The sequence below is a fragment of the Musca vetustissima genome, unplaced genomic scaffold (assembly GCF_032173495.1).
Source record: "Musca vetustissima isolate MV318-11 ecotype Yass unplaced genomic scaffold, APGP_CSIRO_Mvet_v1 utg37579, whole genome shotgun sequence".
NCBI lineage: Eukaryota > Metazoa > Arthropoda > Insecta > Diptera > Muscidae > Musca > Musca vetustissima.
Window position 1 is genome coordinate 55,493 of NW_026887584.1, and position 18,147 is coordinate 73,639.

An 18,147-nucleotide genomic window follows, 5' to 3' on the forward strand; every position below is an offset into this window, starting at 1 on the left:
GGATATTGTTTTGAGTTTAATTTGTTACATATCATTGCCGAACAAATATTGATTTTCTATTTTGTAAAATATATTTTTTTAATAAAGACCATTTTCAATTTCTAATCATTAGACAATAAAAAAAGGTGTTGCTATTTTCATTTGGGAGGTGGAAAATAAAAAAGATTTTAAAACAAGTTCCAAGCTAATAATATAGTTTTGAATCCCAAATATCAAATATGTAGGATGTTTTATATAGGACCTAGGCCTACATGCGGGTCGATATAGTTCATTCTCAAACCTCACGTTCTAGCTTTTATGTCGATATCCTCCAATAGAAAAGTGATTACAACATATGGCAAAATACCGAAAATTGGGCGGTACCCTTATATGGGGGCTATCAGAAAAAGTGGACCGATGTTTATAATTTTAGTTTAGTTATTTGACACCAAATAAGAACCCAATGTACCAAATTTCAGCGAATTCGGTTGAAAAACGCGCTCAAGAACTCCAAAATACCGAAAATTGGTGGATACCCTTATATGGGGGAGATTTACTATCCAATAAGAACTCAAAGTACCAAATTTCAGCAAATTCGGTTAAAAAACGCACTCAAGAACTTCAAAATACAGAAAATTTGGGGTTACCCTTATATGGGGGCTATCAGAAAAAGTGGACCGATGTGTATATTTTTTTGCGTAGATATTTGGCACTAAATAAGAACCCAATGTACCAAATTTCAGCGAATTCGGTTGAAAAACGCCATCAAGATCCCCAAAATACCGAAAATTGGGGGTATTCTTATATAGGGGATATCCGAAAAAATGAACCTATATTTATATTTTTGGTGGGGAGATTTGCTACCCAATAAGAACTTAAAGTACCAAATTTCAGCGAATTCGGTTGAAAAACGAGATCAAGAACCTCAAAATACCGAAAATTGGGGAGTACCCTTATATGGGAGCTATGCCTAAACGTGGACCGATATATCCCATCTTCGAACTTGATCTGCCTGTAGACAAAAGACGACTCTATGCAAAATGTTGGCAATCTATCTCAATTCGTTTAGACGCTAGAGTGATTACAAAACACGGACATGCTTAAATCGTCATAGAATTTCACACTGATCAAGAATATATATACTTTATAAGGTCGGAAATGATTATTTCGATGTGTTACAAACGGAAAAACAAAACTAATATAACCTCCATACTATGGTGGAGGGTATAAAAAATAAGTTTTCGGTCCACATCAAATTTATTATCTGATAATCGCCGAAAATTATAGGCATTGTCCTTGACCATAACTGGAACCTCATGGAACATTTGAAACCAATAAAGGATATATTTTCGCCCTGTAGAATACAAATTTTGTAATGCTTATTCTTTGGTTCGATTCCCTTCTCCATGTAAAATTTCACGATGTTCGGGTCATAATTGCGGCCTCTGGATCGACCAGAAAAACGGACAAAAATCTTTACCAAAAACAATTGGCCAGAACCCATCCTACATGCAAAATTTTGTGACGATTGGTCCATACTGTGGCCTATATCGTGTTTACAAATTATAATGAACAGACGGACGGACACAGATCGACTCAGCTAGTCGAGATATGACAGTCAGTATATTTAAAGGTTGGTCTAGGACCAATATTTCGAGGCGTTACAAACTCTTGGGGCTGCACAAAGCTATAATACCCTAACAACATAGTTGTATAGGGTATAAAAATATTCGCTTTGGGAATGAATATTTTTTTTTAAATCTACGCCAATTTACATACGATTCGTTGGTTACTTTATTTTTTATGGACCTCACTTTATTTAAATCGAGGTGGCGTATGACTGGCGTCATTAGTAATACGCACCTATGTTCCATAAATATTATATCAAATACTTCACTATCTATGGAAAATGTTGTACATATGAAGTTCATTATGCATTGGCTATTTTGTATGAAGATGGTGTGCCAAATCATATTTGCATTACAGTTGAAACTGAGTAAATTTAAACTGAGGTGAATAGAGTGGCGCATGATTGATGATATTAGTTATACGGTCAAAAGTACTACGAACAAAGGAATATGTTTTCAATATTGGGATATATTAATATAGACGATTTGTTGGGGGAAAACATAGATATAGATTTGTTGTGGACTAAAAATATTTCTGTTTAAAATTAAGACCCTGGGAAATGCTTAATATGTGTTTAAAAAAATCTCCACTCTTTTAAAAAAGCCTTTAAAAATAAATGTATATTCTATTATTAGTATTGTAATTTTGGTTAAAATAAATTCAAATTTTTATGAAAATATTTTTTATATTTGATTTTAAGGAACTCATTGTATTTCAACTGAGGTTAATACGGTGGCGTATGAATGACGACATTATTTATACGACCATATGTCCCACAAATGTTAAAACAATTACTTCAAGGGATTTTTATGGAGAAATGTGAACATATGAAGCACCCATATCTTCCATATTTCGTATACACATTGTGCCCTTCGATCTGATTTTTTTTTTTTGTAGACACTCCTAGACAAATTAAATAAATTATTGAAAAAAATATCTTGGCCCCTATAAAAACCCCTGAAATTTAAAAGAAAACAGAAATCAGTAAATTCAAATTTCATTCTGTATACATTTTAAATATTATTAAAATATTTGTTATTTCAACAGAGGTCAATTAGTTGGCGTATTATTGACGACATTAGTTATACGCACCTATATCCCAAGAATTTTAAATCAAGTATTTTAAGGTATTTCTCTGGGGAATTATGAACATATGAAGTTTGTTACGCGTTATGGTGACATATATGTATTCATTGTGTTATATACACTAACCAAAAAATTATGGATTACAATTGACATTCAAAAAATTTCATCTATGTTGAATAGCGGGGCGTATGACTGATGTCATTTCTTATACGCGCAAATGTACTTCGTTCTAAAGTTTTGGTGTTTTTTTATATGGGAAAGTGTTAACATATGCGATTTATTTTAATTTTCTTGGTAGACCCTCCTGGACAAATTAAATAATAAACTTTAACAAAAAATATCTACGCTATTTTCAAAAACCCCTCAAAATAAGAAAAATAATTTCAGATTTTTTTTAAATAAATTTTTCGTATACACATGGATTACCAAAACATTATGCATTACTATTGACATTCAAAAAATTTCAACTGAACTGTGGCGTATGACTGATATCATTAGTTATAGGTATGGATGTCCTGTTATCTAAAGCCGTAGTTTTTATGTGAGGGAAATATAGTATATAATAATTTTTTTATAGGGGGAAATATTAACCAAACGGAATAGTTGTGAAATATTTGAAATAAATTGACACGGTTTAAACTTTTAAATAAATAATTTTAAGAAAATATTTGCCCTTAAAACTCCTCCAACTGAGTGGAATAGTGTGGCGTATATCTGATGTCATTAGTTATACGCACAGATGTCCTGTGATCTAAAGGCGTAGGTTTTTATAGAGAGATAACAAGACAGACTAGAAAAATATTTAAATTAAATTGGCACTCTTGGAAATTTAATAAATAATTTTAAGAAAAACTTCGCCCTTTAAAAAATCTTCCAACTGAGTTGAATAGCGTGTTGAATATGATGTCATTGGTTATACCCACAAATGTCCTGTGACCTAAAGGCGTGAGTTTTTACAAAACAAATTATTTGTGAATTTATTTAGAAAAATATTTAAATTAATTTTTAATTTCGTTAAATTCCAATAGTGAGTGGAATAGTGTGGTGTATGACAGATGGTATTAGTTATACGCCCCTATCTCAACAGAGGAAGATAGGGTGACGTATGACTGACGACATTAGTTATACGCACCTATGTTCCGCCAATTTTCATAGAAGGATTCTTGTGGCCTATTTACATTAAATTGACACGCATGGAAATTTGAAATAAATAATTTTATGAAAATTTTGACCCCTCGAAAAAATCCCAAAATTAAAAAAAAATTAATTCAGACCTTGTTTTGAATAAATTTAACATTTTATTTAAATATTTGCATTACATTCGTTTTATTTATGATTATTAATTACTTTTGTTGTTGTTATTTTATATTTGATTTTGTTATGGTGTTTGTATATAATTAGAGATTATGACATATGATGTTGTTGTTTTAACGTCACAATTTTGTGTTTGGGTGTGTTTTTAATATATCGTTTATAATAATTTACATTTTATTTAGGGATGTTGTTGTTGTATTTTCTTTATAGGTATGTAGTTTATTATTTTTTTTAGTAATGTGTGTTTTTTATATAATTTTAAAAATTAGGCATTATATTTTAATTATGCTGGAGTATATTTGGGAAAGAAACAAATATGTGTATTGAGAAAATTTTGTCTAATTTTGTATTGGTTTAATTTTGTATATAATTTTTTTTTTTATTTTATATATTTTAATATTTATTTATATAAAGAGATGAATTATGGAAAATAACACATAAGAATTGAAAGGTTTGTTTCGAAATATTTTTTTCTTTTTCTTTTTAAATTTATTATTTATTTTTTGTTGATGTTATATTTATTTTTAAATTGTATTTCAGTCGATTTTGTTGCTACATTTATAGTTTGGGTTTGTTGATTTGTTTTATGTTTTTTTTTTTCATATAATAAATAATATTTTATAAACAACATTTAAAATGAATTTAAAATAACACATTTTGTCATTTTTTTAATAAACAATTATTTAATTATTTTTTATAAACAATAGAATAAAACACTTATAAATTTTGTTGTTGTTGATTTTTTTTCTGTGGGCGGTTATTTATCAGAAAAGGGATTACTACAATTTGTTTATATTAATTTGTTATATGTATATATTTTTTTTATTTATATGTTCATATATTTTTTTATATTTTCCTATTGTGATATTATTATATTAATATTAACAATTTGTATATATATTTTTTGTGTTATTTTTAATTAGAGAATATTTTTTCCCACAATTATATTTTTTTAATTTTCGTAAACATCAAAAATTAATTTTCTTAATTTGTTATATATTATATATTTAATTATTTTTAAATTCCTTAACTATTAATTACATTGTATGTAAATTAAAGAATTCCTTACTATTTTGTTTTAATTATTATTATTATTTTAATTATTGTCACTGTCTCAGCAATGTTATGGTATAGTTACATTCAAAGGAATATCATGTTTCTTACCATATCTTAATATTTATGTATTTTTTTCGTAATAAAATAAAAACAAAAATCAATTTATATTTAATTATATATTTTAAATAAATTTTATATATATAATTTTCTCTTATATTAATTTTCATTTCCAAAATATTTGTATACATAGGGTGTGCCAAAAAAAAAAATATATATATATATATTGAAATTCATTAAATTTCAATAGAGAGGGAATAAGGTATGATTGCTGACAATCATTAGTTATACGCAGCTATGTCCCACGAATTTTTATACAAGATTTACATTGAAAAATGTGAGCAAATTAGATTTGCTTTGGTGTGTTTATAACCTGCACAACTATTTTGTAAGGATATTATAAGTTTTTTTTGGCCCCAAGGGTTTGTAACGTCTCGAAATATTGGTGCTAGACCTACCTTTTAGTATACCAATAGTCGTATCTCTACTAACTGAGTTCATCTAACTTTGTGTGTTAGTTCATCTGTGTCTTCATAAATTTGTAATCGAAGTTCAAATCGAATTTGTGGACCAATCGTCACGAAATGTGGAATTCTGACCAAAGGTAATGATCGTTCAACATTTACGGTACAAAAATGAGCAAAAACTTAATTTAGTCTGCATTTATGTTCGCTCAAGAGGCCACAATTACATCGGAACATCACGAAAGGCAAACAAATAAATTTAATTGTTTTGATCACGATCGGTCAATATTTAGCAGTTCAAATATACCAAATTTTATGTACATTTGCATTCTATGATTATATTTACTCTGAAACAGTATATCCAAGAAGAATGGTTAACCTTTAAATTGATAGCAATTATATTCATGTATGTACTGGGATGTGGGAGGTATACGCAAATATAAAGAGGTCCATATATTGACATGTTTGCACTAATATCCCTCAGATTTTTACTGAAATATTATAATATGATCATTCTATTTTCTCCAAAAATATAGGTTCTTCAGAACCATATGAAAAACGATTTTTTAATTTACTGCTCCGCTAACTGATTTGTCATTTTTCATATTTTTGTTATTGCAATTCCCTTAATTTCAACTGAGATGAATACTGTGGCGTATGACTGACGACATTAGTTATACGCACAAATGTCCAAAGACCCAATTACTTAGATTTTTCTCTAGAGAAATATTATTTGGGGCCGAAACCGTACAATTTCGTAGCAATGACCTTGATCACCTATAATATTTTTATCATGTGCCATAAGTAGAGAAAGCATGAAATTATGACTGGTTTTTAATCGCTCTATGGTCCACATTTCTGATCCATGTTTTTCGTATTGAAATTCTCTTAATTTTAATTGAGGTGCATAGTGTGGTGTATGACTGACGTCATTAGTTATACGCTCAAATGTCCAACGAACAAAAGTCGTAGATTTTTTCTCTAGAGGAATAATAACATACGTTGCTTGTTTGGCATTATATTGACATCCCTAACTTGTGAGACCGATATTGTTTAATTTCGTAGCAGTGGTCTTAGTTAGATCTTTAATATTTTCTTTATGGATCATATGTGGAGAAAACATGGAAATATGGTCATGGAGGGACAAAATTATGCTCAAATTTATCTTCCATCATAGGATTGAACATTCGTATGGTCAACCTACTTGCGTTGAGAGATTTGCCTAAAGTAATCAACCATGAATCCGCGGATTTATGAAAAAATTCCCCTAGTTTTTTAGCCATTCGCCAATTCCTGTTTCCAAAATCCTACAATTTGTGATAAAGTATATCTTATTTGCCTTCTGGTAGGGAAACAGCAGTTGAACAAGATCAGAGAAAAATATTTTGTAGGAGTAGGTTGTAGAAAAGGGAAAATCATATTCTAAATGGGAATTATTTCTTTGAAGGGATCAGAAATACATTTTAAATTCTTCCGAAGATAATCTGAAAAGAATTCATTTCAAAAAATTAGTATTTTATATGTGTCCCAGATCCATTCTCGTTGTGAATGAAACCGATTAAAATTAAACAGTTGGGATATGGGGTGGCGTGTAAGTTGTGGCATCAGTTATACGCACCCCGTACACTTCGAATTTAAAATATAAGACAATTTGGGCATAATTAAATAATTTGTTTGTTATTATTAGCGCTAGAGAGTGAAAATATTGTCGTAAGTATTCTAGGATTTTTGCTACGCGATACCGCAACTGTCAAAGGATCACATGGGATTTAGGACCACAAATAGGGTGGCGTATTAGTTGTGACATCTGTTATACGTATCATATAACCTCCGATTTTAAAATATGGGGGAATTTAAGCATAATTGCACAAAACTTAATATAAATTTAGTATTATTATAGCGCTAGAAATAGAATTTTTGTGTTTGGGATGTCTGTGTTTTTAGGATCCATAAAATTTATTGAATATTTTTTTGAGTGGGTTAGGAAGGCATTAAAAAAAGATACCTGCGACATTAGTTATACGCAGATATGACCTTATAACGCATTAACTCAATGGACAAAAAGTTACGACAGAGTAGAGCTAATTTTTGAGGAAATAACTTTTCGTATTAAAGCTCAATAAGTAAAATGTTGGGGAAAACATATAAGTTTTTTTTTTTGGCACATCCGTATTACCAAATTTATTTATATTTTATATGTTCTTTTGAATTTTATATTTCGCTTGTCTAAATATATTTAATTTTTTAAAATATATTTAATTTGTATTAGTTTAAATATTTTCTAATTAATTGTTTTACATTATTGTTAGCTATTTACAAAATTGTCTCTAACTTAATTGTACTCACAAAAGCATTTAATGATTTGCTATATTTAATTTGCATTTAACATATATACATTGTTTATTTTTTTATTTATTATCATATTTATTTAATTAAAATTATATAAGTGAATATACATTAATTTAGTTATTTTCTATGAAACTTAAAAAAATAATAAATTTAAATATTTTTTTATTTTTTGTGATGGTTTATTATTGTCAACACAGCCTGAGAGTGAGTTGCTCTCATTTCCAAATAATAAATGAAATAAATTTAAGTTAAAATATTTATTTCTAATTTTTATCAAAAATTCAAAAATTTCAGCTCATTTATTTTGATATAATGAAATTAATATTATATGTAATGAAAATATTATATAAAAAATATAAATTATAATAATCAATATTTAAGGAAAAATAATTAAACTATTTTAATAAATTTTTATTTTAAATCAATAAAATATAGAATTAAAATGTAAAATTATAGAATTAAAATTTAATTTGACAACGTATAACTAACGGCATCAGTTATACGCACTCATGTCCACAGAACAGAAATTTTGATTAAATGTAATAATGGAGGGATATGAGATAAATTGTTATATCGATGTTGATCTCGTTTCTTGGCCATAAGCTACATTTTTTTTTGTTTCAAAACCTGCAATGCCTACTATTATTTTTTTCGATTTTTTCTCTTTATAAGTCGGAAAAAAGAAATTCTTTTTGAGTACAGAGGAAAATTAATTGATAAAAATTTATATATAAAATAAAGAATTAGAATGTATTGTTTTAACATATATTATTTTTTTTTCTTGAATATTTTATAGGTTAGTTTGGTATTTTATTTTTTTATTTAAAAAATATTTTTAATTAAAACATATTTATGTTTATAAATAAATTATTTATAAATATATTTTTTTATGAAAATATGACAATAAATAATAAAAAGATATTTGTATATTAATAACTAATATAATTTGATTTAGGAAAGTAAACTGAGCCGAAATTTTGAAATTGTATTGTTTTTGCTATTTTCCTATATCTTATTTTCTATTGCACATTTGTCCGACTCTATCATTCGTTAATTATTTTATATAACTAACTTAAGTATTTATTTTTGTTTACTTGTTTTAATTTTTATACCAACAAATTGAAATAAAAAAACTAAAATTTCAACTACTTCGATTATATTTTAAATATAGTATTTTGGGTGCAAATTTATATACAGTGCGTTAAAAAATATTTATTATATTTTTCCGGTTTATGTGAATTTAGAGACTTAATTAAATTAAATTATTTTGAAAAATTCCAAAAACCTGGCCTAAACGTAGGCCCTATTTCGATCTTACGACCGTAAAGACATTTTGCAGCCAAAAATATTGACGTAAGTATTCTAGGATTTTTGCTGCAACGATACAACAAGATTCAAAGGATCAAATGGGATTTAGAACCACATAATGCCATACAAATTTTAGACAAATATTTTACAAAAGGTAGGATAATGGTTTCCGATTCTTTGTATGGATTTATAACTACAAAAACTTTCAAATTTTTAAAGGGAGCATCGAAAACAATTTTGGTATGATAAAATATTTTTCATTATATAACTGAACAATTTTATTTTAAAAATTGTAGACAATTATTAAATGAAGGCAGTAGAATGGTTTCGAATGATTTGTCTTTTTCTTGTTATAGATAACTTATAAAGCAAATTGTATTGATTTGAATTGATCTTGGTGACGTATAACTAATGTTATCACTTATACGCACCCACCATATTCATCGAAAAGAAATTTTAATTTAATTATGTACATTATATTGCGAAATATGGTAATATGTTGGCAATAAGCTAAATTTGCTTTGTTCTCGATATAAGTGATCGGCAAGTGGACACAATGGAGATATAAATTCACTGATAATTTTAGTCTAGGGTATGGTCAAATGGTCATTATTATATTAAATCTTTTTGTTTTATTTTTCATTTCCAAATATTTGTATAATATGGGCAATTAACTTTTAACTGAGGTGCCGTATGACTGATGGCATTAGTTATACGCACCTCTGACCAATGAATTAAAAAGAGTTAATCTGGGGATTCTGGGTACCAACATATATATACAGTAGTGGTCACATATATACAGGGGTCTGGTCAATCGGTTGGCAATGAAGATTAATATTTAAGACATGAAGTGGATCAAAAAATATTTAGTTTTCTATTTTTCTAGAAAATAATTATTTATATTATTTTCCGTTTCTTATTTCCTATGTTAGTAAAGTGTCATTTTGTTGGGTGTGAAATGTGCAATTTTTTATTTTTTGTGCTAAGAGTGCTGTTGGTGCAGTGGGGGTTAGTGATTTAAAATTTATTTAATTTTATATAGAACTTATTTTATTATTAATATATATATATTTTTTATTGAATGAAGGTTAATATTTAGGGAATCAAATTGACCAAAAACTCCAATTATGGACCGAACATCGCGAAATCTTTTATGGAGGAGGGGATTGGGCCATAGAATAGGCATGACTGTTTTGATAAAGATCCGTCAATATTTAGCGGGTCAAATGGACCCAGATTTTTGTGTGACAAATTACACAATTTGTAATATATTTCGTATATATTTACACATGAAGGACATGGACCTGGGAAGTTGATAGTATACCCAAGTGGAGTGGTTGACCTTTAATTTGATACCAATTACATTGCCTACATGTACTGGGGATGTGGGAGTTATACGTAAATATTTAAAGGTGTGCTATAATATTGTCGCATTGAAAGTTCCGGTTTTGGTCAAGGACAACTCCTATAATTTTTAATGAAACGCAGAAAGTTAGATTTTGTGGTATTTGTGTAGGGTATCATATGGTCGACCCGTCCGACTATACAGCTCCTCTCACTGGTTTTATTTTATTTTCATGTCTAAATATTTGTATACCCAATAAATATATGCAAAACTGATTGCAGACAATTAACTTTTAACTGAGGTGACGTATGACTAACGACGTTTGTTATACGCACCTATGAACCATGAATTTATAAAAAAATGATAGGGATTCTCTTTGGAGTAATAACAAAACTACGATTTCTGCTTGGTTTTATTTTGACACACAGACCAAATGGACAAAAACCTTTATTTTTCATTTTTTTGGTGGCTCTAGAGGCCACAATTATGTCCCGAACATCACGAAATGTTATATGGGGAAAGGGATATGACCAAAAAATATGCATGGCTGTTTTGGTAAAAACATTCAATATTTAGCAAATCAAATGTGCCCAGACCCAAAACATCACACATTTTTCATGGTGAAGAGGATCTGACCAAATACTTAGAACGGCTGTTTAAATGATGATCGGTCAATATTCCGAGGGTCAAATCTACCAAAAACTAATATGACCAAATCTTTTTATGGCGTAAATATTCACCTCGGGAAAACAAGATTTGGAAAATATGCCAGGGTTAGAAAGTGGAGCTGTTGACCTGTAATCTGTCAAGAGGTTGGAAATATTGCCAGGCTAAGAATATAGAAACGCAGAATGTTCGATTTTCATGGTAGTTGTGTAGAATATAATGTGATTGCTCGATCAGACTATACTACTACGAGTATTATCATTCATATCGCATTAGATGTCGTACAATTCGGGCAGATCGTTTTTGAGATGTTTTTGAGTCGTTCTATAAGTGCCACAATTATAAGCTGAACATCATAAAACGTCACACGGGCCATTTAATTGGAAGAACCTTTTTGTTAATGGTCGGTCAATATTCACCGTATCAAATCAACCAAAATTGTTTGTGTGTAAAATTACAATATTTTTATCATATGACGTAAATGTTCACACCGGCAGAACAAGATTCAGAAAATATACCAAGAGGATGCAAATATCCGCAAACTGTTGGAGTTTCGTGGTACCTGTATAGGTTATCATACGCCAGCCCCGTCCGATTATACTGCTCCTCTCACAGATTTTTTCAACATATTCGCATGTGCTTTATTTTATAGATAGTGCAGTATTATGATTGTGGTGGCTGTTTTTTTGTGCAATTTCTGGGTCTAAAGAACTTTTCTTTTTGATTTTAAATAACATCCTTTTTATATCCGATGTTTCCGATGTTAATAGAGGGCCAAAATTTGAGATGTGTTAATAAATTTTAATTGCTTTCAATTTCTTATTTCCTATGTTAGTAAAGTGCAATTTTGTTGGGTGCAAAATGTGCAATTTTGTAATTTTTGTGCTAAGAGTGCTGTTGGTGCAGTGGGGGTTAGTGTCTTAAATTTTAATTATTTTTATATAGGAATTATTTTATTATTAATATATATTTTTTCCTAGTTCATATTGATAACATCGGGTTGTAAAATTTGTAAAGGATTTTTTAATTTCTTCCCTGGTGAAAATTAATAAAATTTGAAGAAGAAAAATTATTGTCAGCGTCAGCGTAAATACGTAAGTCCTTAAAAGTACCTTATTAGCTATGTTAGTAGAAGTGCATCATAGTGTCAGTGGTGCAGGTTGTTTTTTAATTTTTGTGCTAAATGTGCTGATGGTGCAAGAGGGGTTAGTGATTTAACATTAATTTATATAGAATTTATTATTTACTAATTTGTTATCCCATACCTTTCGAAGAAGGATGGGTCATAAAATACGAGGGCAGTTCAGAAAGTTCTTAGCCTAGCACAAAAATCGCGATATAAACTGCATAAAGTTAAGTGTTTTGGAAACTTTCAACTTTCATGTCAAATTTTGTTTCGATCTGGCAACTCTTTCATATAAAAACGGGTGTTCAGAAATTACGCATCCGTAATTTTTTACAGTGGAAAAATTAGAAATGCATGTTTTCATTGTAAAAAAATTGCGGATGCGTTTTTTTGAACACCTGTTTATATATGAAGCAGTTGTTAGATCGTAACAAAATTTTACATGTGTTCATAACAGAGACGTACATGCTATACTATATATAGAACATTAAACCAAAGAGACCAAGTAAGAAGTCAATTATAGTCAGAGAGTAATTTAAAAAAAATCATACAAAATATATCCTGGAATTTTTATTGTTCTTCAAATGGAAATAAATTATTTAGTATGTTAGTAGAGCAATTTCGTCGGTGCAAATGGTGCGTCTTATTTTTTTAATTTTGGTGCTATAAGTGCGGATGGTGCAATTGGGGTTAGTGATGTCAAATTTTATATAAAACCTAATATTTAATAATATTTCCCACAATCCTTAGGTGGTTAAATATATATAATTGATAATAATAATTATTGTTTTTTCTTACTTTCATTATTTGTTATGTTAGTACAGTGCATTTTCATTGGTGCAAATGGTGCATTTTTTTAATTTGTTGTGCTAAAAGTGTTGATGGTGTTATTGAGGTTAATTATGTCAAATTTCCTCATATTTTCCCTAGTACAAAATTATGTGAGATCTCTCGATTATCATTAAAAAATATGTCAGGTTAAATAATCAAAAATATACATACGTAGAAATTCGATCTTATTTCCTATGTTAGTAAAGTGCAATTTATTTTGTGCAAATGGTGCAAAAAAAAAATAAAATTGTGCTAATAGTGCTTTCTTTGGTGCAAGTGGGGTTAGTAATTTAAAATTTATTAATTTGTGTATTCATATTTTTCAATAATTTCAATCATCATGACAGATATTTCCCATACAAATTCGTGAATCATATAATTTCTATAATCCTAACCACTTCAATTAATTAATAAAAAAAGTCCACAATATATCCGTAGAAGTGCAATATTCCTTCAAATTAAATATCATATTTCCTATGTTAGTAGAGTGCAAATTTTCTTGGTGCAAATGGTGCATTTTTTTCAATTTTGTGCTAAATGTGCAGTTGGTGCTATAGGGGTTAGTATTTATTTAAAATGTCTAATATAGGGATGTATAGTTCGTGAACAAACTGGGTTCAGATGAATGATTCACTTGAAAGAGCAAGGGAACTACATAAGTCAAAGTCGTTCTTTATAGTTTATTTGTTATTTATCAGCTTCTTGTTCTAAATAAACAAATGTTAAAAGATAAATTTATACATAACAGACTTTCTATATTCTCAAATGGGAAGTTGATTTAGTTTTTCTAGTTCCTTTATTTGATCTTGTTCCTTTTTACTATATTCTTAAAGTGCGTTTACATTTAGAAATCCTATGTTAGTAGAGTGCACATTTTCTATGTACAAATTGTACATTTTTTTCAATTTTGTGCTAAATGTGCAATTGGTGCTATAGGGGTTAGTATTTTTTAAAATGTCGTAAATAATTATGTATAGTTCGCGAATAAACTACATTCAGATGCACGATTCACTTGAAAGAGCAAGTGAACTAGTTCAGTCAAAGACGTTCATTTGTTGTGTATCAGCTGTCCGAACTATTTCATCGTTTGTTCAATCACAAACGAACGCAACGAATCTGTTCGGAACTATGTGAGCGAAAAAAACGAAGAGAACGATGAAAGAGACAGATTCAAAGAAACTATCTAGGAGTCGGAACTATATGAAGCAAAGAAACTATATTAAGGAACTAGTTCTTTTAAAAAAAGGAACGAGAAATATCGATCCGCTCCGTGAACTATATTATCCAACTCTATGTGACTGCAGCACGAATAGTATCAGCGTCAGGTAAAGTGTGAGTTCAGTCTGGCGAAAGATGGCTTATGTTGGCCAATACTATCCTTCGCCAAATTTCAAAACTTATTTGTTTTATTTTCGGCGTTACCGATCTCTGACTATCTCAAAGCTGTAGTTTTCAACTTTCACAGTTGTTCTGAGTATACTGGACGCCTTGCGCATTGATATTCTAGTCATTTACTGTCCGACTCCTTCTACAGACTGCTTCTCAAATTGTTGAAAGTGGCAGTTACCGCCAGCAATGCCTCCATCTAGTGTAGTATCAGCATCTTTTAGAGGGTGCGTTTGGGCTGGCGAAGGTGGCTTATGTTGGCGAATACATCTTGGAAATCTTGCGCATTGATAACGTTAACATGATATACTCGTCATTTACTGTCAGGCCCACTTTGGCGGCATAGATAAAATCGCTAACTATTTCAAAGCTGTAGTTTTCTAGTTCCACAGTTGGTCCGAGTCCACTGGATGAACGCCTTGCGTGTTTATATTCTCACCATTTTCTACCAGACCTACTTTGGCAGACTCTTCCTCAAATAGTTAAAACATGACAGTCCAAATTTAAACCCATTATGTCGATGCCATCGATGTAGCCAAGTTTGGTGATGTTTGGTGTACGGACTGACATTTATTTTTACCATCTGTCAAACGTTGGCAACATTCCGTGTCGAGTAGAAATTCAATGCCTCTTAATAATGTCATCCAGAGAGACCAGCTGTATATCAGCTGCCTCACAAATTTACTGTCAAAATCCATTATTGTGAATTGTCTTTCAATTATGAAAACATTAACAAGGTCTAAGTTTTTGACATTAGACTTGAGAAATACGACTTTATTGCCGACGAATAGGTAGAATGTGACGATGCCTTTTTTATTATGATTCAATGTTTATAGACAGCTGACTTTCACTCGCTAGGAGAAATTATTAATAGATCTTGGAAGAAACTATGCACTTTTACAGTTAATCGGAAAGTCAGATGCACTATTTATTGAATCATGCGACTTTATTGTCGACGAATAAGTGAAACGTTTCGATGTTTTTTTTTATTATAATAATTAAGTTTTTTGTATATGTGTGATAATAGTAGAGTTGAGCAATCTATTTCATAGAGCGGATCGATTTTTTCGTCCATTTTTTATAAAGGAACTGGTTCCTTAATAAAGTTCCTATGCTACATATAGTTCCGACTCCAAGATAGATACTTTAAATCTGTAGGGAACAATTGAAAGTAATCAGCGAAAGGAAGGAGATCAGAAAAGAACTATATGAGCTAAAGCTCGGAACCTAGTTTCTATCGTTCCTTTATGGGAATAGTTCCAATGGACTGGTTCGTTCCAGAACAATCCAACTCTAGATAATAGTGCTGTGGTGCAATAGATGTTGATGAATTAAAATGTATCGCATCTTCCTCAGTATAGAATGTGTTAGTAAAGTGCAAATTGTGTTATATGGAAATAGTGCAATAGGTTAGTATTATATCTATACAGTCGAAATTCGGTTAAGCGAAAACGTATAATTACAATTATTCTTTTTTCTCTTGTGCGAATTGTTCCTTTCAAAAGACTATGGATAGATTTCTTTGTAGAATCAAAATTTTTTGATTTCCTTAAAAAGGTGGAAAATTGTATTCGATTCACATAAACCGGAGTTTAAATTAAATTTTAATATTTATAACAAAACCAGTGAGCGGAGCAGTATAGTCGGACGGGGCCGACCATGCGATACCCTACACAACTACCACGAACTCTAACTTTCTGAGGATGTTTATTCCGAGTCTGAGTAATATTTCGTGATATTTGCCCCCTCCTGTCCGATTAGAGGTTAACAACACCTCTTCCTTACTTTTTTCGAATATTCAGTACAGTCCTTCTAATTACTTGTCCAGATTACCTTCACGGTGGGTTGTGTTGTGATTTTCGGATTATACTATACTCGAAATCACACAAAAAATTATGTTTTCGGTCCATTTCATCCCAAAATTTTAATCGGATCATCACCGAAAATTATAGGCGTTGTTCTTGACCATAACTGGAACTTCATGAAAAATTTCAAAGCCATCAGCGCGATATTTCTGCCTCTAATGTGGTAATGGGCTACTGAATAATATCTGAATACGTAAGCACCTGTAAATATTTGACTGTAACTCCCACATCTGAGTAGATACATCACTATATTTGGTATCACTTTAAAGGCCAACCACTCCTCTTGGATGTGCTATCAACTCCTGGGGTCTACATCATCCAGGAGTAAATATATATGCCATAGAATACAAATTTTGTCATTTTTCACACAAAAGTCAGGGTCCATTTGACCCGCTAAATATTGACCGATCTTTATCAAAACATGCATGCTTATTCTCTGGCCCGATCCCCTTCTCCATGCAAAAATTCGCGGTGTTTGGACCATAATTGCGGCCTCTGGAGCGACCAGAAAAACCGACAAAAATTTAGTATTTGGTCCATTTCATCCCCTAAATATTAACCGATCTTTTCCAAAAACAATAGGGGTCTTCATTGGCCAGAACCCATCCTACATGCAAAATTTCGTGAAGATTGGTCCATAACTGTGGCCTGTATCGTGTTTACAAATTATAATGGACAGACGGACGGACGGACGGACGGACGGACACACATGTCTAGATCGACTCAGCTAGTCGAGATATGACGATCGGTATACTTAAAGGTGGGTCTAGGACCAATATTTCGCGGCGTTACAAACATTTGGGGCTGCACAAAGCTATAATACCCTGACAACATAGTTGTGTAGGGTATAATTATAAATGTGTTTTTAGATAGTTTTTTAATTACGTGCAATATACCTATTAGAGAGTGCAATATAATTCATGCAAAAATAAAAAAATAAATAAAATTATAATCTTATCTAATGTGCGTTATTGTGGAAGTCAACTACAATGATATTATATTATTATTTATATAATTATTACTAATTGAAAAAAATTATATATATATTATTGTTCTTGATTCACAAGCAGTATTGGTTTCTTAATATACTAATTTTTGAATAAATAAAAATTAATATTTTGTTATAAATAAACACTACAAAAAAGCAGGATATAAAAATAAATACTTTGAAAAAATCATAGTTTCAACAGATTTTTAATTAAAAAAGTATATGAAAAAAATTATATATATATATATGGGCAATATTGCCAATTTTTTAACATAGCTGAAGCGGAGGTTCACCCTTTTATAACTCGGGAACTACTTAAGTATATGAAAAAAAGTGAATAGTTTTGGGTTAATTGATCTGTCGTTGCAAACTGCTCATGATATTGACCTCCAAACTTTATTTTGGTGGAAGCTGTGTCTACTTTAATGTAAAAAAATGTGTAAAAACACGTTGAGGCGAACCAGTTTTTTTATGTTCTCTATCGATTTGTGACTAAGCCACTCATTGCACGGTCTTCGTGTCAAAATAAAACTAGAAGCCAACAAAATGGGGACTACGCCCCTTATGTATCATTTTTCAAAATTTTCACTGCATCTACCTTTAAATGATGCTGACATTTTGAAGCTCGATTTTGAGTGTTTTTTTAATTTTAATTCTAGCTTTAATACGCAAACAGGAATTTCTAAAAATCGATTATA